The following is a 22,252-nucleotide window of genomic DNA, read 5'->3' on the forward strand; positions in this document are numbered from 1 at the left end:
GAAAGTATATGTCTTTGTAATCCGATGACGAACGTTTCCCCAACATAACATACGATTACCAAGATAATGGTATGTACCGAAACTCGTCGATTAATTCCTAAGACTTTAGTTTTCTATTTCAATTTTAAGCTTTATAAAAGCACTTTACCACATAAGCGGTATCTACGCCAATAAAGAAGAAGAAGAACACTTTGTAGTTCTTTGATTAACGAAATTTTGTGGGCACGACAATGGTGCCATTCTGCCTCCAACCTCCTAAGAGTGCTAGGTTAATATGAAGGATGTTTTCATTCAATTAGCAGTAATCCGCTAAATTTAGCAAGCTTGTTTCCAAGTATATGCAAACTTTCTATGATACATATACATATATACAAATAAATTGGGGGTTTGCAAGTCGTAGAATTTAAGTACGATGAAAATATTTGTCAGCACTTCAAACTAGCTAAGAACCAACGCGGTCCATTTGCAAGTGACAACACTAGAGTGCAAAACTTAATAGCTTTGATGTAACTAGTACAAGTGCCGAGGAGGAGTTTCTTCCAACAATAACAACAACGAATGTCCTGCGAAGTTGTATGTCAGCACTCATGTGTTGGTGGATTGCAGCAGCTGCACGAGTAAAAATGTCCTTAAGCACGTAGCAAAACAAAGCCTAACCTAACGGTAAAACAATCAGCAAACTAGCAGCCAAACCAACTAGCTATCCAAGTCAACGGCTGACTGGTTGACTGACTTGTCACAGACACTACTCCAATTTAGTTTTGTCACAGATATACACAAGTGCACATACTTGTATATATGAGAGTGGGTATATACTAAAAAGTAAATATAAATCATTGCATATATATGTATATAAACGTTTGTATGTAAATCTGCAGACATATTTATGCAAGTGTATTGTACTTTGTAGTGCCAAGCTGTCATTTGTTAGTGGCGCTTAGTTTGGACTACCGCATGTATGGTATATACATATATGTGTGTGTGTTCTGTCGGTGGCATTCGCACATATGCAGTTAGTTATTGCAGCAGACATATACACATATATATACAATTGTATTTGGGTACCGTTAAGCATACAAAAAGTTCATTCACTCAGCACTGCGAGCGTTTATTCGCTATTTTTAAACAAATCTATGTGCAAAAATACTGCTACAAACATTTGCATGTATGTATGTATATTAGTTTAAGTAACAATGCGCTGTGCTCGTAAATATCCATGTGCAAGCTTAGCTAGTCACATGTGCGCTGCAAATACATAAAACTTAGGTGTGCTCGCCTAATTTTCAAGAGCTTTTGTGACAGTGTTTTCTCGCTTGTATGTGAGCTTGACATGCAACAACTTTATCACTTTTTTTTAAAGAAATAAAGTTTCCGGCAGCTGCACTTACGAATTTCTTTGGAAATAATGGTAATGAGTTCCTTCCTGTAGTCAACAAATAGAAAGTGACTTAAACTTCAGTGTTAAATCGTATAAACGCGCAAGCATTCGTGAAAGCTCAATGTTAACTTCCAAAATATAAGCTTCTGATGCCTCCGAAAGCACGTATGTCAAAAAAAATTCATATATTTCAAATTTTGTGAAAGCTCCTTCAAAGCTTTTACAATATAAGCTTTTTATTAATATACTACGGCAAACCTTCAAAAATATTTATAAAGAAAAAGTAGTACAAGTATTTTTATGAAAAAGCTTTAAAGAATTTGTAAGTGTTTAATCCAAGAAATGCAAAACTTTCGTGAAAGTTCAATGTAAACTTTCAAAGTTTGATCTCATGATGACTCGCGAAAGTACTTATGTATGTCAGGAAAAGTATCTTATATATTTTAAAGAAAGCTTTTATGAAAGCTTTATACAAGCTTTCAAATTGTAAACCTATGATGACCTTCGAATATACCTAAGTCAAGGAAATAATTTCATACATTTCACCGTAAGCTATTATGAAAGCTCATCCAAAGCTTACAATGTAAGCTCATCATACTACGACTAAAATGTGAAAGTACTAACATTAAAAAAATACCTTTAATAAGTTGTAAGTGTTTACTCGTAGAAACATCGTAGAAACGCACAAACTTTCGTAAAAGCTCAATGTAAACTTTTAAAATAAAAGGTTATTTTGACCTCCGAAGTTACTTATGTCAAAACAAAAATTTCACATATTCCATTGCAATCTTTTGTTAAAGCTCATTGAAAGTTGTGTTGCGTTTCAAATAGTACTAATAAAAATTATATTAACTGGCTGTCTTTAAACGAACAATATGGTAAGGGAAAATTTTTCGTTGTCATTAAATCAGTTGTGTAAGGAATAATCAATGATTTTAGCCATCTTACCAATACTTTCAGCCTAACGAAAAAGCTTTTAGAGCTTTCTAAATATGTACATTATAATTATAAAATTTTGAAAAGTTACAAGTTTTACTATAAATTAATGTTTGTTTTTAAACATGAAGCATGGAAAAATATTAGCGAAGGTCATAGCATCGCCGTTATTGTTGTGTTGTATATAGACATAAACAGTTATTCAGTTGCATTGATTTAATTTACACCATTAGCCTTTTCTACTTCCTTCGTGCTTATTTTGCACAGCCATTAAATAGCCAATTTTAATTAGCGTTTACTTGCATTGCCTTCCGTTTGCGTCAGTGCCGCCAGCGAGCGACGTAACTAACACATTGCTGCTGCAGGCAGAGTAAACAATTAGCGCATTTAAAATGGGGCGCAGCGATTTTACTGCATTTTTGTATAAGGCATTCCGGCGAATAAAGTGGCAAAAAGTGTTCAATTAAAAGTGATTTTCCACGAATCAGCAACTCAACCCACAAATGTTGCTCATACGTCATGTTGAGCCAGAATGCAGGCAATAGACGTGCAATCGTTGTTGGCTTCGATGGTGAATTTCACAGGAAAAAAGTGCAAAAAAATAGCATGCGAAATGTCAAGGCGACTAGCAGAAGAATTCCAACAGCGAGCTGCGACAATTGAGCTGACGTTGAATCGCGTACCCGAGAACAGTTGCCGCTTAACCCATTTCCGGCGCAAGACTGCTTTGCTGCTGTGTAATGTATTTTCACTTCGCTGGGAATTTTTTGTGACACCTTTTACGCTTGCTCGCACTTTTTGTTGTTTTTCGCCCAGTTTTTTGTGTTTTCAATTTCGCCACGCTTGACATTTGCAGCGCTTAAACTATTCTTATGAAATGCTGCGAATGTTGTTGTTGCAGCAATTTGTTTTTGTTATTGTTGCAAACAGCAACTAAGGTGGCATGATGAAGGCCAAGTATATCGTTTTCGTGTTCGAAAACTATTTGCTAAAAGCGAAGGAGCTACAAAACGTCATACGGCAAGCGAAGCGCAAAATGAGCGTGGCCAACGTGAAGAGGCAAGCGTTAGGGTGAGGCAAGCGTTAGGGTGAGGCAAAGTATTGGGCGGCGCAAGTTGTTGTGTAAAGTTATATTATACTAACGTTCATTGAGCATTCGAACAGCAGCGTTTTTTTCACGGCGCGATTAATGCAGCAGACAATTCTATCACTTAGGGAGTTGTGGCGCTGCTGCTTGCTGCTCTCCTGAGACGCCACGTTGTGCTAAATGTAGACAGCCGTGGTATGGTGGTGGCAGACTAAACTTTCAATGACACTTTCACCCAACAACCTTTAACGCAGCGGGTGGCATTTTTATTATTACAGCAAGGTTAGCAATGTCATAATGGTGGTTACGTAAAGGACGTTAAAATTTCGAAATGTGTTCGGTGTTTTTTTTAAAAGTAATCATCTTTTGAATGTTAGAACAGAGAGAAAAGATTATAAATTATGGTTTTTGGAAAGTATACACCGAGAGCAGACCAAGAAACAGTTTGCAAGCAAGTATGTTACAGTTCATATTTTGGGATGCCACCAAATCATACTTTAATCTTGAATTCATCTTACAATAGATGCCGCTATTGGCAATTGCAAGTCATAATACTCGTAATATCAAATGTTTTGTACATAAAAAAATCTAAAAAGTTTCCGAAAAATGGTTAGAAAAGAAGGAAAGAATTTGCCAAAAGTATCTCATATATTTCAATGCAAGCTTTTGTGAAAGCTCAATGTAAGCTTTCAAAGTGTAAGCTTATTCTCACCTGCGAAAGTACTTATGTTAGAATAAAAATTCATATTTTTAAACGAAAGTTTTTGTGAAAGCTCATTCAAAGCTTTTGCAATGTAAGCTGGTTTACAATACCCCAAATTTTCTGACGCTAATTTGACAATGGTATAGTTACTAAAAACAGGTTCATTTAGATAATAATTTAAATTCAATAATGTTTGACAGGCATGCATTTAATTTCTTCAATACCTAACCAATAAACTGTTATGGAAAACAAATAATAATAATTTCCTTTGATTTAACAGTGAATGTCATAGAATTTGACATAGTGAAAACCGGTTATAAAATAATTGCACCAAAGAACAAACCTCTTTTGTGAGCATATGCATTTAACTGTTCAAATAAAACACTATTACGCACCACCCTAATGTATACAAAAAACATTAAAGAAATAAGCACAGGTTCACACTTTGTCATTTGACTGGACTTTAATATCCTCAATATATATTTTTGGTCATTCATTACTGAATTATTACTCATATATTATTGGTGGAAATAGTTCTGACCTTCCGAGATATAAAGTCACTTAAATATCTCGGCTGATCCAAGTACAGGTGCTTTTTTCAATAGGCTTTTTTTAGAATGACTTGGCTCATTTTACGTCGAGATCTTAAATTGAACTGTAGCCGCTTGACCTTCCCAAGCGACATCGCTTCGCTCTATGGGCTCTTGAAAAGTTCCAAGAAGATCCGACGTTTTCGAGCCAAATTTTGTTCAGCAATGAGGACCATTCTGGCTCAATTCTGGCACAATAAAAATTGCCGCACTTGGGACGAAAAGCAACCCAACGAGACTCAAAAGCTGTCATTCCATTCAGAAAACATAACGATTTAGAGTGGTTTGTGCGTCTGTGGAATCATCGGTCTATATTTTTTCAAAACTGGTGGCGGTGAGAACGTAACCGTCAATGACGACCGTTATCGCGTCTTAATAACTGACTATTTGATGCCTGAAATTGAAGCTCGTGATCTTGGCGACATTTGGTTTCAACAAGACGGCGCCACTTTCAACACATCGCATCAATCAATGAATTTAATGAGAGAAAACTTCGGTGAGTAGATAATTTAACGAGCCGGTCGATTGGTCAACCCGGCTCGATTCAAACCTTGGAGCAAAACATCACTCGTGCCATTCGCGAGTTACCAGAAATGCTCGAACGAGTCATCGAAAACTGGACTCAGCGTGTGGACCATCTGAGACGTAGCCGTGGCCAATATATGAAAGGGATAATTTTCAAAAAGAATTCCCAAGGTATGTTTTTTCGAATGATAATAAACATCCCATCCCATTAAATTTGAAGTTTCTGTGTTTTTTCTTTAAAGAAATAGGGAACTTCGACATGGATCAGCCTTTATATATATGACTTTTCGGTTCTTTGCAACGTATGTTCTGACATTAAGTAAAAACAACCATTTCATAATTTAAGAAAAAACAAAGCTAGGAAATAAAGCACGAAAAATGCAAAGATATTCTCTTAGTTTAAACTTTTTTCAAATTCAAACTCTCTTTCACTCAATTTATGTACTTATACTTGGGTTTTGCATTCGCCAAACTATTTCGCATTTCGTTTGCATGCCGCGTTTTATATTGGTCTAAGTTTTACTGCTATTTTAGACAATTTCGAAAATTGGTTTTCGTTTATATTCCGCACTCGGATTCACTTAAATTGGCAAATGCTCTCGAAGACCATTTTTCGTATTGTCAAAATGGCTAAGCGTTTGTGAACGCCGCAAGAGCTGAAACTTTCTGTCAGCTGAACACCAAAAAAAAGTTAAGAAGCGCCAAATATTCACGCAAAACTTTACGGAATTCATTTTGTTATGCGAGAAAATGGCATTGGGTGTGTGTGAAACTGTTGAGAGAACAATGGCACGCTTTGTTGTGGATTTTTCAAAGCTTTTGTGTTGCTGGTTTATTTTTATCCAATCTCTTGCGTTCTAATCCGCATTCATTTGCATGGAATTTTTGTGCGGTTTTACTATGTATTCGTGCCTTCAGAAAAAAATATTAACATGCATACAGTATAACAATTTTATACTAGTGTTGGTGCTACTGTAACAACAACCGATTTATAGGTTTAACTATTAAAGCACTTAATAAATAAATATCCAAACTATGCGTGTACTACCTAGGGGTCTTCTAAATACGTAAAAACCGATTTTAAATCTTTTTGAAAAAATCTGTATTTCAAAATTTTCAAAACGAAAATGGGATCTTTCTAATAATGGATAGTCGAAAAAGTCTTTTCGTATTTTGTTAATAGATGTCGTTGCAGTCGTATACCTCCAGTGCTACCAATCACTTTGTGTCATACCATATGGTGTTCGAAAAGTGAGATTTCAAGCTTCATTTAACCAGAAAATTGATTTCGGGGAAGTTAAAAAAAATTTACAGCTGTTCAAAAATTAGTGAAAATAATGAATAAATTCGCTATAATTTGAAATTTTTGTACAAAAAAGGGAAGAATGCCGCGCACGCCACCAATGCAAATTGTGAAGTTTACGGAGACGACGCCATATCAGTTCGTGTAGCACAACAATGGTTCGCTCGCTACCGTTCTGGAAATTTCGATGTGAAAGTCGATTAAAAGATTGACCAGGACCATCACATAAGCAGCCATCACATCGCTAAGGAACTTAACATTCCTAAAAATTTAATGGACCAAATTAGCATCTGAGATTCTTTGCTGAAACGAAACGAAATCGAACTATTTCTAAAGTGAGTGGTTACAGGAGACGAAAAGTGAATCAAATACGACAATAATGTGCGAAAAAATCATGGTCCAAGCGTGGTGAAGCTCAACAAATGGTCGCAAAGCCAGGATTGACGCCTCGAAGGGTTATGCTAAGTGTTGGTGAGATTGGAAAGGAATCATCCACTATGAGCCACTCCAGCCTGGTCGAAGGACTGATTCTACATTTTACTGTCAACAACTCATGAGATTGCAGCAAGCGATCGAAAAAGAAGACCAAAACTGATCAACAGAAGGGGACTTGTCTTCCATCAGGACAAGGCTAGACCACACACATCTTTAATGACCCGACAAAAACTAGGCGAGCTTGGCTGGGAAGTTTCGATGCTTCCACCATATAGCCCTAACCTTGTACCATCGGAATACCATTTGTTTCGGTCAATGCAAAACTCCCTTAATGGAGTAAAGTTGGCTTCAAGAGAAGCCTGTGAAAATTACATGTCGCAGTTTTTCGCCGAGAAACCAGAAAAGTTTTACACTGATGGAATAATGTCTCTAGCGGAAAAATGGCAAAAAGTGGTCGACCAAGATAATACATATTTGGTTCATTAAAGATCATTATAAATATAGAAGAATAAGTTGGGGTTTGATTAGAAGTACGAAAAGATTTTTTCGACTACCCAATACATTCCGTTGGTTATAGTTGGGCTAAACTTGTTTCTTCATTTCATGTATTTAGCTTTTATAGCAATTATTCTTTCCGCATTCGTGTTATTCTTCTTGTCAAACGCTCATCAACTATTCTTCATAACGAACTCGTATTTTACGAATGATAGTAAAACTAACAGTTCTTAACCGGCTACTAACATGTCCATGTAACAGCATAATATACACCGAAAAGGGTGCAATATAAAATTTACTCCGACATCAAAAAATTAAATGTTTTTTTTCGACTTTAAGTCTCGCATTCCAAACTTTAGAGCTTAACCGCACTCTTCACGCCAATGGATTTTTTTATAAGCGCGAACTTTACTCGAACTCTCCGACTTACCAAAAACAAAATAAGTTCCAGTTCGCAACACCCTTTATTAAGATACATGTATAGATATCAAAAAGTATAAATTACAGCGAATCCATTTAGAAATTCCAACAAAGTTCGACATTGTGTAGTAATACAAACAAAGCAGTTGCTCAACTAAGGGGTCAACATGACAGCTACGCAACGAGGGTTGAACTGTCAATCCAAAACTCCAATTAGGTGCTCAAATTTCATAAGCTTCTTCAAAGTTTTTTCGTAAGTTTTTGTAAGGCAATGAATGCGTGTACATGTATGTATGTTTGGTCAATGTGTATGAGTATGCAAATATTGATTTAAAAACTTTTAATTCTATGTATTATGCGCATTTGTAGAGCTGTGTAAATAATTGTGCATATGTATTAGTACGTGAAACCCTATACTGTGCTTTGCAATGCTGTTGTTGTTGCTGCATACAAGTTTTCTTACTTCTAATAAATATACAAATGGGAATATGGTGCAAAATGTTGATAAAACTTTTCGATTTCAGCTTAAATTTAATGGATAAGTAAGCCAACTAACCTTTTTACGCATATATTTTATACAGTTATTGGCAAAAATGGGTGAAAGTAATGGGATTTTCTAAAAAAAAAACTTTTTGGTAGCGTGAACCTTTGATTTGCATAGTTTTGTAGTTTACATTTTACTTTTTTGCATATTTTCTTTCAAGGGAAATTTTTTTTTGCTGCTTCTAAAGAAACATCATGGAACTGCAAATTTATTGGCAGGTATCGAATATATTTAGTTTAACGAGGACTTTTGGTAAACCAAATAATGAATAGACAAACTAGAACTAGCTTATGAGTATTTCCTTCCTATGCTTTCCTACTCCTAATAGAGTATCCGCTTTTACCAATGAGTATAATCTAAAAAATTTTTGTCCTTAAATTCCGGTAGAATAATCAACCAGCATATATGAGATGTGTTCAAAAAACAATGGTATTAATAGTTTACTGCATCTGTACGTTCATCTTTGCCCTATTCATGAGTTAATCCACGTCGAAATTTGTAAAAAATAATAGCACGAAAATGTTTGCGATTTATTCCATTTTTTGATCTAGAAAAATATTTTAAGTTACTGTAAACAATACTTACAGCGCACTTATATCAGAACGTTCTGAGTATGGATACTATAAAAAATTTCAAACTTAACTTAAACTTAAAATTGTGAGTTTCCAGATTGCAACAGATTGCCAAATCCCGAAATATAAAAGGTAACCTTCGTAGCAGCTGCTAAGGTTGGAGGTGTTCATAGAAGCTTGGCGATTTCGTTTGCTAAAAGCTTAAACGTCTTTACTTGTTCGTGAATTATTGTCCAAATATACACACTCTAACGATGCCACAGCCTGAATCGCTGAAAGGGCTTACGATTTTCACAGACAAAATCGAGTATGAGAAGTGTTTCGGCGATTGGAAGAAGCGCGGGCATTAATACATAATATCGAATGGGGACTATTTTGGAAGCGACAACATTAATATAAACGAATGAATAAAGGCTTTTTTTCAAAAAAATAAAAAAAACCGATAACTTTTGTACCATAACGGGTGTTTTTTATACTTGTGATTTTCAATAAGTCAATTCTTCTTTTGTAGTTGGTCCTTTTAAAAACTGTTACTGAATTTTCATTCAACTTAGTTTGCCATTTCATAATAAATATACTTACTACGGGCCAATGTTTGTAAATCATGAAAATTTAACACCAAAATAATGGTTCAGTTCGATATCGTGCGCTGCGTATAATATTCGGTCGACATATTGGCCTAGCAGAGTTAGTAATTTGAGCAACTAAGGATCAGCTTCGCCTCATATTTACTCTAATGAACAATGCTCCTCCTCAGAGAAGACAGACAGTGCGCACCGAAAACGCTATTGCTGCTTTAGAACAGACTATGGAAGAAGACAAAAATGAGACCATTCGCTAACGTGCTCAAAAATGAGAAGTGTGCTGAGCCACTCTATGAAAGCATTTGTGAAAAGATCTTGGCTTGCGGGCTTACAAAATTCAACATATGCGAAAATTGAAGCCGAACGCCTATCAAGCACCCGTTCGTTCAGTGAATGGGCCCGAAACGAGATGGCCACCGATCATAATTTTCGCAAGAAAAATGTTGTGCAGCAATAAGGCTCATTTTTGGTTGAATGAGTTCAACAATAATTGTCACATATGGACTGATCATCCGATAATCCAAAAGCCATTGTTGAGACGTGCACACTCAAAAAGCCATTGTTTGGTATTACTCACGCTAAAAGGAATCTTTAAAAATGAACGTGGTTATAATGGTATAGTCAACGGGGAAAACTATAAAGCCATAATTACTGACGTTGCAGTGCTTGATTTGTAGGATTTCGATCTGGACAAGCTTTGGTTGCCACAAGACTGCGCCACATAGATACGACGAAACAATCAACTCATTATCTCGCATATAGGCCTATGACGTGGCCTTTAAGTCCGTTTAAAACCTCTAGACTAATCTTCTGAAGTTATGCAGAGTCGCTTGTATACTATGATAAGCCAGAGATGATTGACATCTTTGAAAATACTATTCGGCGCATTATTGCTGATATTCAGCCCGATCTGCTGCAAAAGGTGGCCGAAAGTTAAGCCGCTCGACTAAAACTTTTTGCAGCCACCCACGAAAGTCACTCGCAAACCCTTATCTTTATACATAATAAAAAACAGAAACCTAGACATGTGGTTAACAAGTAAAGAAGGATCGAAATCCAAGCACTTTTTGCATACATATGCTGTATACATACACATATTTTTCCTAATACCACATACTATTATCATGCCACATACTAAAAAGCTAATCATACAGAGTATAGTCAGTCGAATGTTCGAAAATATTATATTAGTTTTAGAGGGGCTAGATCAAGTTTTCGCTCAAGTGATCCATTTTAGGTACACTGTTATAAGCAAAACACACTCTCCATTTTCTTTGACACAACTCACATATTAATTGATATATGCGGCACAAAGTTACCCGGAAGTTCGAAAATTTTTATATTAGGTATATGGGGGCTAAGGGAAGTATTGGTCCGATTCAACCCATTTTTAACATATAGACAAACCATTGTCTGAGAAAAATTATCCTTGAATTTCAATTGTATATATCAAACATTGACCGATATTTTCGATCAAAAGTCAACTATGGATACTGGGGTCCAAACATTCGGTAGCTAGGAGCTTGAACAATTTTTAATGGATTTGAACAAGTTCTAGTCAAAAGGTGGCATACACCAAAGGTGTAGAGGAGACTTAAACGTCTTCTTCTCTCCCATGAGGTCATACTTTGTCCAGTGGTCCCGTGGGAGAGATATGATTAGGTTAGGTTTAGCGGATTAAAGTCCCGCACTCCGGCTTTCGATGCTTCGTCCTACTATAAAAAAAAACCATCTACGAACTCGATTTTTTTTTATAAAGAAACTCACATCTACGATTTTCTCCAGACATCTAAATTTTTAGTTTACTTGCACGGACAAACAGACAGACAGTCAACATTTAAACTTTTCTCGTCATAACAAAACTATAATTTATCTGTAGCAACAGGTTGCAAGAGTATAAAAGGAGTAATGACACCTTTTTTAGGGACTAATTGGCAACAAAGTTGAAAAAGTCAAAGTTGTACACGTCAATCAATATGATCTGTCAGCACAATTGAAATTAGCAACTTAATGCAAATTGAATAATTTGCTTGAGATAAAGCATACACTTGTCATTGAAGTTGACAATTGTAAATTTAGTGTCAAAAATTTGCTATCAAATCCTATTCAATTTATTCCCGTGTTTATTTTGAGTTTTTCTTGAGTTGAGGTTTACCCTTCCCCAACCAGACAAACATAGCAACACAAAAAAAAATTTTCAACACTATATATGCTGACACGTTAAACTAAAAGGTGAAGCTCTACAAGACTTATTGGAACTTATTTCGAAATAAAATAGAAGAGCCTTTGATTTTTTCACATTTTTTAGTTAGCATGTATATTCAAAAATATTAATATTCTGTTTTCAACAATTGCACAACTTTTAATTTTTTCATTAATACAAATTATTTTTTTGCTTATAGACTCTTCTAGTCCAATATTGTTCCAGCATAATTAGTTGACTCAGTCCATTCGGGCGCTTTCAACTTGACTCCTTCCATTCTCTTGCTTTTTGCAAAATTTTCCGCTTTCATTTAAATTTTTGATGCCGAACAACAAAAGTGTATCTTTCGGATTCGGATTTCGGGTCGTGTTTGTTTATTAAAAATTTTCGATTACCTCAACTACAAGACAGAGCGCTGGAAAACTCATGTACGCTCGTGCCGCACAAACCGGAAAAATCAACAGCGTGCACAGACAAGCAGTCAATGTGTGTGCTGGTGCGCCTGACATATCCTCGCAATATCCTGGTTTTCTTGTTTTTAATTTTTTTCGCTTGTTAACAAATTCTTTTCACCATATTTCAACACGTCCAACCTCGGCTTGGCTAGCATGTGCGAGCATTTCAACTTGTTCACTAACAAAGGAAAAAAATCGATAAATGTATAGAACATGTAGTATTGGCAAGATTAGACTCGTGGCTACACAGCTGACAAAAAAGACTTCAGACAAGAGAAAAAGTTTCTAACAAGTTTTATAACAATTTCCGGTACTTTTACGCTGCTAAAGAACTAAATCATATATGAGTGGAGTGTGTGTTGCAAGTGCCCTAAGAAGTGCCACATACTCATTGTAAAGCTGGCCTCTTTTTAGGTGTTTTCGAGCTGACTTGTTTTTGGAAGAAAATTTGTAGGCGTTCAGCTGTTCACAGCTGCAAGCGGCAACGAGCTGACAACACTTTTAATGGCACTCAGTGCCCAACTATTTATGGTTGCCACCTATGCTTGCCGCATTCTCCTTTACTAGCATAACTCACTTTATGCGTTTGTGCTTAAAAGGCTTCCTTTTCAGTCGTTCATTTACATTCAGCAATTTTCTATTTAAAAACGTCATGTGGCGTTTCAGAGTGAAAATTAAAAACCACAACAATTTTGCTTGCCTTTCTCTTCGGCTGCAATTACAACACATTCCCCCTTTAAATACTTTACTGACACTCACATGCAGGAACCTAAGGTATTTGAAGCACTACAATGCATCCGAAAATTTCGCTCCAGGGCTACATTCCCGAAATGGCAAGCGGAGATGCAAATTTGCAGAGAACACCAAAAATTAAAAACAAAGAGTTTAGAATGCAGCAAGCTACACAAAACAACAGCAAAGCTACGAAGTAGCAGCAATGCTTAATAAAAGGCTACCAAACGGCTCACAACAATTGGCCAACAAGATGGTTCGCCTTCACTCAGGCTGCCTGCCAGTCAGTCACAACCAAACTAAATAATCGGTGAATGCCACCAGCCGGGCATAACTAATTTGCCGCCACAGCATTGTCAGTTGTGAAGTCCATGTTGGTAGCCTACCAAATTACTCTGTACTAAATACTGCTCCACACTACTAATTCACAACGGTGAGCGGGGAGAAGCATCCTTGCCACGGGGCTTCACACTCTGCCTCAACGTTGTGCTCAAATAACAGCTTAGCAACCAGAAATGTCTATGATTTTGCAGAAAATTACTCAAAGGCATTTGTAAATTTTTCCTTTTCTGCCACAATGCCCTCTAGCCCCGACTCGAATTCATACACACTGACACACCTTCCTCACTCTCGCATACTTGCTCTCTCTTTACTAGTTGCCTACTACCTGTAAGTGTACAACTAATGAGGTCCTGGGTGTAATGGACGTAAGCGCCTAACAATAAATTGCTTGCAATTGGAGCATAGTTAATTATATTAAATTTATTTTAAGCGGAATTCACACTCTTCTTGTTATGGTTGGAGCTTGTTGTTCGGCTTTGCATGTGCAACGTTGTGCTCACTTTGATTGCTGTTCGTTGATTGTTGCTCCTTGTGAAGCTATATATGTGTGTATGTGCATTTGGAATAGTAATTATACTGCTATTTTGTTGATTACTAAGTGTGTCCGTACTCTGTGGCACATCAGGCTCGAGTTAATCCAAAATTAAAAGCTTTAGTTGTACGTGGCGGTTGGGGGTAGGAAGCGCTCTAATTATAAAGATTAGAAGCACAACTGTGTAAATAAGCCTTATTTCTGACTTGATTGTAATCAGAGTGTGCTTTTCATTTTTTAGTTAATTCTTTTTTATAAATTTTCTTCTCTCATTAATTTCGGATTTATATTGTGATTTTATTTAAAACATTGAGGGGTACTTAAATAGAATTTGTACAAGGCTGCGCCATCTTTATGCCAATATATAAACTTTACTTATATTATCGACTTTTACTAACCAATTTATTCGACTTATACTCATAAAAATTCTAACCACGAATCACTTTATTCCATGCGACTTTTGGATCAAATAAATATATCGAACAACGAATTTGTCTTAAATTTTGCCTGTCTAACCAAACTTCATGTGCGGAATCATTGTGAATGTTGGAAAAGGCTTACAACGATTCAGTTTTATAAAAAACACAAGCCAACGAATGGTGCAAAGCCTTCAAAAACGGTCGAGAGATCGTTGAAGACGTACCTCATTCTGGACGCCCTTCGACCTCGTCACCTGACGAAAATATTAAAAAAGTGAAGGATATGATACTTGAAAATCGTCAAGCAAGTGTTAGAGAGATGGATTTTACGCCATGACAATCTATAATCACATCGAACGACGATTGAGACCGAAGTTAGAGCCAAAAGCGCGATGAATATTATCAATCAACCTCCGTTCTGACCAGACTTGGTTTCGTGTGACTTTTTATTGTTCCTCAAACTGAAATTGCCGCTCCATGGAACTCGTTTACAGTCGATCGAAAGGATAAAATAAAATTCGCTAAGGGAGCTGGAGGCTATCCCAAAAAGTGTTTAGTGTTTCGAAAAATTTGTCCGTAAGTTTCTTACATCTTGTTGGGACTACTTCGACAAAATAAGTATTGATCAATAATTAAATATTTTGCGTTTTATTTATGATACAAAATGTAGTATAAACAAGTAAGAAAGAAGGAAGGCTCCGGTTTAACCAAACATTTCATATTCTTACAATTTGGTAGGACCAAAGCCTGGGAAATACTTTAAGGTGCAAAATTGCAATCAAAGGGATGGAATTCAACTAATTACACTTATATATACTAGGTATGTAACTAATACACTGACCGACATATTCGACAAAAGATTTATTAGAAACACGAAAATATTTACGTGTCGCACTATTTGGAAAATTGGATAATAGAATTTCATATATTTTTGACATTAAAGTATAGTAAATTTAACTTTGAATATTTTTTATTAGGTATAAAGGAGTTAGTATTGACCCGATTTTATTTATTTTCTGCCAATACTACATGCGATTAAAAGGCCTAGGTTTCAGCAAACACCAATCATATGGAGTTTAGTCAACCGAGTGTTCAAAAATCCTGATATTGGGGGCTACGTAAAGTTTTCGCAAAATTTTATCTATTTTTGGCGCAAATTTTCATTGTTATTAGTAAAATACGCAAACTTATTTTCATTGAGATAAGTAATATATTGGCGGTATAAAGTATAAAGTCACCCGGAAGCTCAATAATTATATTAAGTATTGCGAGGAAATATTGATCCGATTCAACCCATTTTTGGCACAGAGACATACTATTATCTGGAAAGAATTTTCTCTAAATTTCAATTGTATATCCCATACATTAACCGATATTTGCTATCAAAAGTCTATTATAGGTACTGGAGTCCGCATATTCGGTACCTAGCGGCTTGAACATTTGTAGATCAATTCATCTAATTTTTAATAATAAGGTGGTATGCTTCAAAATGATGAATGATTTTTATACAAAATTTCAAAAAAATAGTTTGTGCAATATAAAAGTTTTATTTACAAAAACCTAAGTGAATGTGATGCAAGGTACTCAGTATAGCATTTGGATTAGGGTGCTTCAAAAAAGTTTTTTGATTTTTTTTTTTCAACTCTTACCCCCTCAAATGTTAATGATTGACAAACAAAAAGTCCTCCCTCAAGCCAGGCGCTGTAGCTTAACTCTAAGGGGTCACTATTTTTTTGTCGCGGGAATTTTTAAAGTTTGAAAAGCCAACTTTATGAATATGTGATGGTTATTTTTGAGAAACGATAATTAGTTGGTGAAATTTTAGTTTGAATGAAAAAACGAAAATTCCTATGTTAAATGTATGGGAGCCTGAAAAAAATAGCGACCCCTTAGAGTTAAGCTACAGCGCCTGGCTTGAGGGCGGATTGTTTGTTTGTCAATCACTAATATTTGAGGAGGTAAGAGTTGGAAAAAAATTCAAAAAATTTTTTGAAGCACCCTAATATAGATAGTGAGAAGCTTTCTTCAGAGACAAGCACGTACGAAAAATTTTAGGTCGATACCTCAAAAACTGATGGTCTTGTTAGAATATAATAAATAGTGGTTTGACTAGTTGATATTATCCAGATGTCTTATTTGACCATTAGTCCGTGTCCACTCAAATAATTAACTTTCGTTTGCAATAAAAATCGTTGCCGGAACTATTTGAACAAAAATTTGGTTATTTAAATACTACTACCACTACATTACAAATACTATCTATTACCTTCAATGAAAGTATCTGAATAAAAACAGTACAAACTAAGCAATTTGATTATTTAAATATGAATAATTATGGTTACATTAACCTCAAGGTGAATGACCACAACAACACATCATAGATGAATAATAATAACCAAACACAAACAACAAAAATATTTGGACTACTCGACCAAGCCTTTAAACAGTACATCTTATCGCCAAATACTGTGTCTTTAGGCACGCATGCACACCTCCTCCGAACAGCAGTTCCACTATGCGACTAATCAACTAAATTGTGCCTAAATAATTAACAATTTTATTGTGCACTTCTTTCAAATTGAACGAGCATACTGTCATCCAATTACATAACACAATTACAGCAAAGTAGTCACTCACACACACTAGCTGACGAGAGCAATTACTCACTCGCGTGCCTTCTGCCACTCTTTCGCGCTCCAACATTTTCTTTACTGCCGCATGGTAGCTAGCCTTTAGCCAGTAGTCATCAAACAAAACAGCTGATGTACACTGCGTATACTTGACTTTTAATTACCCCAAAGCAATGCGCAACTAACGGAAATACGCTACGCAACACATGCAAGTCAACTTTGATGATAGTCGTCGTCGTGGGCGAAGTCATTGACATAGTCTGCGCTAATGTTTGCTCTGCAGCGCTCTGTGTAAGTGGATGCAGGGGCAAAGTGTTGGAACTGTTGTTGTTGTAGTCGGGTATGATCTAATGTGGACTAGGCGGAAGCGGTATTTGGCTCGTCAAGTGGCTCCACCTCAAGCTCTTTGTTTAGGTATATGTAAATAGTTGAATTTGTGTAGACCCAAAATGACAAAAATACGAGCTAAATTAGAAAACAAAGTTGAATAGCAACAAAACAAATAAAACGAAAAGCTATGAAATGTAAATACGAGTATACTTGTAAAAACTTCGTTAACGATCAAATATATTTTTGGCGTTGTATAATATTAGCTTAAGAGAACGTGAGTGCGATTGCGAGGTCATCCGGTTTAGACTTATATTTGAAAAAAAAAAAAACACAATTCTCATAGAAGACTCATAGAACATTGTATATGAGTTATTGGGTAGTCGAAAAAGTATTTTCGTATTTTTAATTAAAATTGAACTTATTTTTGTTGTTATATTTATAATGAACTTTAATGAACCAAATGTGTACCACTTTTTGTCATTTTTCCGCTAAAGACATTATTCCAACTGTGTAAAACTTTTCTGATTTCTCGGCGAAAAACTGAGACAAGTAACTTTCACAGGCTTCTCTTGAAGCCAACTTTATGGTACTCCATTAAGAGAAATCAGCATTGACCAAAACAACAAATGGTATTCCGGTGGTGCAAGCTCAGAGCTATATGGTGGATGCATCAAAACTTCTCAGCCTAGCTCTCCCAGGTTCTGCCAAGTCATCAAAAATGTCGGCGGTCTAGTGTTGTCCTGATAGAAAGACGAAGCCCTTTATGTTGATCAGTTCTGGCCGTTTTCTTCGATTGCTTGCTTCAATCTCATCAGCTATCGGCAGTAAAATGTAGATTCAATCGTTCGACCAGGCTGGAGTAGCTCATAGTCGATGATTCCTTTCCAATCTCACCAAACTCTCAGCATAACCTTTCGAGGCGTCAATCTTGGCTTTGCGACCATTTGTTGAGTTTCACGCTTGGACCATGATCTTTTTCGCACATTAATGTCGTACTTAATCCACTTTTCGTCTCCTGTAACCACTCGCTTCAAGAATGTTTCGATTTCATTTCGTTTCAGCAAAGAATCACAGATGTTAAATCGGTCCATTAAATTTTTCACAGAGTAGTACCCAAACATCGAGCTTCTTTTTGTAGCCAGCCTTTTTTAAATGGTTCAAAACCATTTGATGATGAATGTTAAGTTCCTTACCGATGTCATGCCTGGTCAATTTTTTCCATAATTTCATGAACTTACTAAGTTGTTGACCGATTTTACCTGTATCGAAAACTGCCATTGTGCCGAAGAATCTTCAGATTACAAAGATCGACTTTCAACTATGAATTTTTATGACAAACTGAACCTCGTTTCTACTTTCAGATCATAACACAAAGACATAAACGACACCGTGCAATGTGCCGTCACATAGTTGTTCTCATATCTTTAGTGTTTGACATATTTCACCGCTTTTAACTCCTGAACTTAGTCATTGTCTCGCACACAACTGCGCACTTAACAACAAATGCTCAACACATGCACATGAATAATAGCGCAATTACGCAAGTTATTGTTACTTTTTTACACGAATACGCACTTAAACCACTAAATCCTGGTACTTAATGACCGTGTGTAGTTATGTAGCTTGTGTCAACAAAGGAAGCATAATTTTAGGTGTTAAAGTAATATGCCGCTATCTATATATTTATATATGACAACTGAGATGGTGTGGGTAACCGAATGTCTATAACAGCTACACAAAAAGAAAGCAGTCTTACGAGGCACTAGTTGCAGCACACAAACACACATCCCCAATTTCAATGTTGCGTAGAACATGCGTGGGCGCCTAAAACGCGGCATAATGAAATTATTATTAGCTTGTTTGTATGCCAAAGTAGATAGAGCGGGCACAAAGCAAAGCGCAAAGTGTACGCGTGCAGCAATTTTGCCAACTCAGCGCATAAAAGTGTGTTTACAAAGCAAATTATACAAGGGCGAATGCCAACATGAAAGCAAATCTCTTCACTGACTCGCTTGTAGAAGCAATGAGTGCTGATATTCAGAGTCTCTTGCTGTACCTATAACGGTTAAGCAGCAATAAAAAGTAGAAAAAATGGTAAGCAGCTGCTTTGATATCAAGGATATATTACCGAATGAACAAGCGCACACATAGCGCTAGTTAGAGTAACACGGTAGCAGGTGAGCGCAAACGTGAGCAGAGTCTAGTAATTCATTTCGTAGAGGTTATTACAATGAGTATGGTTATGTAAATATATTCCACGGAGCCGTAAGAGAATAGTGGCATGATAGAAACTTGTGGTAGGAAGAGTTTAAAAGGTATTTCTTTTATATTCAAATAATTTCATATTTTAATAATTTTCAATGCAAATAATTGTGCATACTATTTTATTACTACTATTAGAAATGTTTACTAAACGTGATGAAACTTTTAAAAATATTACAGATTTATTTCGAGAAATACTTTTGAAAACTTACCGGTTTTATTTAGTTGATTACTGAAAAAGTGGGGAAAAAATAAGTATTAATAATTTATCAGAAACTAGAAATTGTATAAATCAGCTGATATCTTTTTTTTATTCAATTTCGAAATTATAAAAGGAAAAATATCAAATAAAACATTTGAAAATTCTATTTCGAACAAAAAATAGGCAAAGTATTACGTAATAGGTTAGATGGCTTATCCAAGATCGCACGTAGACAGCTATATGTGGTCCTTTATGAAGCCATAGAAAAGAAGAACTCCTGTGTTCGAACTTATAAATTAGGTAAACGCTTAGTAGCCAATACAAATTCGTACAGTCGTTTAATTTACACTCGCGTCAGTTCGGTGGGATGCGCTCCCAAGTGTTTAAAGTTTGACCTACCAAACGCGGTACAGTCAAGAAGGAAGTGTTGAGTTGTTTCCACCTCATCTTTTTCCATACAGCTTCTGCAGATAACATCTGGAAAGGTTCCCACCCTTACAGCATACACGCCAATAGGTTAAAAGATCCACAACTAGGAAGAAAGCAGCCTTACTGAGAGCACAAAAATCACTAGATCTCTTACGATCAATCTTGGGCCAAAAGAGTTTTTCGACATGGCCCAGCGTTGGCCAAACTTCCGCGAAGCCCAGCTGTCTAATAGTAAAACACAACAGGATACAGTATCACCGAACCAATTGCTGAGATTCCGCTATGGCCTGGCACCCATACCAGCCTTATCACAAAGACACTCGATGCTATTGACAGCGAGGTAAGGCAATGCTCGAGGGTGTTAAAACCCCCCCCTACATAGTCATTTGAAAAATTGTAATTTGTTGTTTTCAAAGCAATCTTTCTGCCGACGATGTATGAATATGTAAAATAAATGAATACATTAGTCACTAACAGCGTTGCCGTTTTGATACAATTGTATCTTTTTTGATACTTTTTTTTCTAAATTTTGTGATTTGATACTTTTTTGTTCACAAACGGCCTATTTTTATACTTTTCTGCTGATAGAATTTAATTTTTTGAAAATATGAAAATGTTAAACTAAAAACAAACCTATTGTATCTGGATAGTATTAAAAAGTTGTGGGAATGTAGGCCAATTAAAAAACCCAGAAAAATATAAACTGGACAGAGACTTTTTTTAATTTGCTTCAAAGTAATGAGCTTGCCTTATAACTCTGTGGCTGCTGAACTGGATTTTTTTAGATTTAAGGGGAATTGTGAGTCGAAAATGGACTTCTTTTGAAAATTAGTTCTGAACTGAAAAATCACCAATAAGGTTTCTATTATTTTTTTATAAAAATAAAAACTCATTTATTATGACTTTCAGTTTTCGTTGCATGAGCAAACTGTTGTGAAATAAATTTAAATTAAAAAAAATTATGCTATTTGCAAAAAAATACTTGAGTGTCTTAACTAAAATGTCTATATTTTTAATAAAAACAACCAGAAAAAACTGGTCTGAATTATATACACAACTTTACTTATTATTTGTTTTTCATTTGCTGAATTTAGAATGTGGAAAAGGTTAAAAATCTTTTCTTCAGATTATATTTTCTAACTAAAAATTTGAATATATTTTCAGGAACTGGTTAAATCAAACAAAGAGATCCAAAGAGATCCGTTTTCCTCACTTCGCAGGCTTAAAACACATTTAAGAAATAAAATGGAGAAGCACACCTGAACGGAATGGCTCTCTTGAATATCCATAGAGATATTTGACGGAGGAAGAATTTGTTGTTGAATAACGTAATCACAGATGACGGGTCATCCAAGCAGCTCTCAAGGCTATTCCACAGAATGCCTTCCGCGACGCCTTCAATGCTTGGAAATCGTGCATCAACGCAAGAGTCCATTTTGAAAGCTTCCTAACGATCTTCTTTAACAATTTTGAGCCCAGGATATTTTTTACCGGTTGCAGACGGATGTCTCCCAGTCCACCGGGATCTTACATCTTCTGAGTAAATAAAACCATCTCGGTGGTTGCAAAATTTTAAGTGTTTCCAGATATATCCCGGGTACCCACGTAATTATTCAGATAGAGAATATTCAAATTTTGGAATGCCAAATTTATATTAAAATAAAAACATCTTTTAAGAGAAGGGATTTTCACGAAAGTATGACATTGCACGAAGTGGTTCAAATCTGTATTGCAATACAGGGTTTGTCAAAGTTGCTGATTTTCTGAGTATTTGTGTAACGAACGAGCGGCTGGTCAAAGTCAGGACAAACAATTATTCAGAGGTATGCGACTAAATTCTGTGTGTGTCTCGGTAAACTCAGTAGGTGTGCGCAAAGATGGTCCCAAAGATGCTCATTGCCCAGTAATTGCGACAAGTGTAATCTTGAACATGTGTCAAATAATTGTTGAATAACCAGACTGGACGCCTTCAATGCTTGAAATCGTGCATCGAAGAGTCTATTTTGAAAATTTTTAAAGAATTTTAACGATTAGTCCAATAATTTTTTAAATCTACTCAGTCCTATTACTTTCCGGACATACAGGGTTTGTTTGTTTGTGTCTTTCTTCAAATGCCGCTGTATAAAATTATATATAGTATATAT

The 22,252-nt window shown here is 35.9% G+C and overlaps 1 protein-coding gene across 1 annotated transcript in view; it reads right to left on the reverse strand.

Moving 5' to 3' along the window:
- LOC126754955 (uncharacterized) overlaps window positions 1-22,252 on the reverse strand; it is a 209,711-nt gene that overhangs the window by 136,617 nt on the left and 50,842 nt on the right. Inside the window, exon 2 of the mRNA XM_050467187.1 lies at window positions 19,690-19,709. The gene's annotated coding sequence lies outside the window, so the exon portion shown is untranslated. The remainder of the gene's footprint in view (window positions 1-19,689; window positions 19,710-22,252) is intronic.

The sequence above is a fragment of the Bactrocera neohumeralis genome, chromosome 4 (genome assembly GCF_024586455.1).
Source record: "Bactrocera neohumeralis isolate Rockhampton chromosome 4, APGP_CSIRO_Bneo_wtdbg2-racon-allhic-juicebox.fasta_v2, whole genome shotgun sequence".
NCBI classification, from domain to species: Eukaryota; Metazoa; Arthropoda; class Insecta; order Diptera; family Tephritidae; genus Bactrocera; species Bactrocera neohumeralis.